Source organism: Ceratina calcarata, unplaced genomic scaffold, assembly GCF_001652005.2.
Source record: "Ceratina calcarata isolate Rehan_Ccalc_2016 unplaced genomic scaffold, ASM165200v1 scaffold590.2, whole genome shotgun sequence".
Taxonomy (NCBI): Eukaryota; Metazoa; Arthropoda; class Insecta; order Hymenoptera; family Apidae; genus Ceratina; species Ceratina calcarata.
Window position 1 is genome coordinate 70,680 of NW_017177133.1, and position 1,162 is coordinate 71,841.

Here is a 1,162-nt window from a genome sequence, read left to right on the forward strand (position 1 = left end):
TATATAAATTGAGTATTGGTACAGTAACTGTGGAATGAATTAATTAACTGATGACCTTCTGACATTTCCGGCTATATTCTCTAACTCTTCTGGGAACTTTAATACTGTAAACGATTTTCAATTAGTAAATGTGGAATGTTCATCAGCTACTCGTAACGGCAAAACATTTATTTCAAACAAAATTTATCGTGTAAAATAATCTACATTGCAAAAACGCCATACTGGCAAAGGAGAAGGAAAATTTCGTTAAAAAACCTAATTAGTTTTATTTGGAAGGCATACGAATGGGTAAAAAGGAGAATGGTGCTCCATTTCGCCAAAAGTAAAATGGGAAAAGTGCCAGACAAAACAATGAATTTCTTCTGTGCTCTTCGTCTTCCGTTCACGAAACATCACCTTGAACTAAAAGTTCAAGGGGAACAAAGGGGAAGCTGGCATTGCTAAAATGGTGAGCGTGCATTAAGGGCAGATAAAAGAGGGTGCCGCGAGGATTATGGCGTATGTACGAAAAGAAAAGATCATCGGCTATGTAAAAAAAGGGGAGCAGGAAGCCGAGAAACGCAAGGTCGGCCAAGGAATACAGTAGAGAATTATTTTAGCTCGTGGAGGCCTGTTCGTGTCGCGATAACTTCCCCCTACCTCCCTCTGCCTATCTGCAGCGATTATCTCTTACCCTTACGTTAGACCGGTTAGACTGTTACTCCCCCTTCCTTTTGTAATATTGTGTGACCGTCAGTTGATCGTGGAACTCCAGGATGTAGCGATTCAGTCCATCTCATTCTTTATTTCCAATCGAGAAATAATATAATAATTCATAATAATAAGTATAAAATAAGAACTGCTAGACTGTTAATTATGTATATGAACGTATTCACATGATTGTCGATTAATGATATGTAACGAGGATCAAGATTCAATAGAAATCTTCTAGAGAATGATTCCTTGATTTGAGAATACTTGAAATATGTCTTTAGTCGTTTTAAACCTTAAATCATTAAAAAAGTTGGAGAAGTAACTATTTTCTCCAACTATTATTAGCCTGGATACGTACTACCTTTAATGAATTAATTACATATAAAAGTTGGATTCTCTTACATTCTACAGACTAAGTCACAATGCTAATATCTCTAAAATTAATTTTACGAATAATTCAATAATGTCA

General features: G+C 35.7%; 1 protein-coding gene across 1 annotated transcript in view; it reads right to left on the reverse strand.

Moving 5' to 3' along the window:
• Syt1 (synaptotagmin 1) overlaps positions 1 to 778 on the reverse strand; it is a 15,352-nt gene extending 14,574 nt beyond the window's left edge. The window contains exon 1 of the mRNA XM_026817667.1: positions 674 to 778. The gene's annotated coding sequence lies outside the window, so the exon portion shown is untranslated. The remainder of the gene's footprint in view (positions 1 to 673) is intronic.
• Between the last annotated feature and the right edge of the window lie 384 nt (positions 779 to 1,162).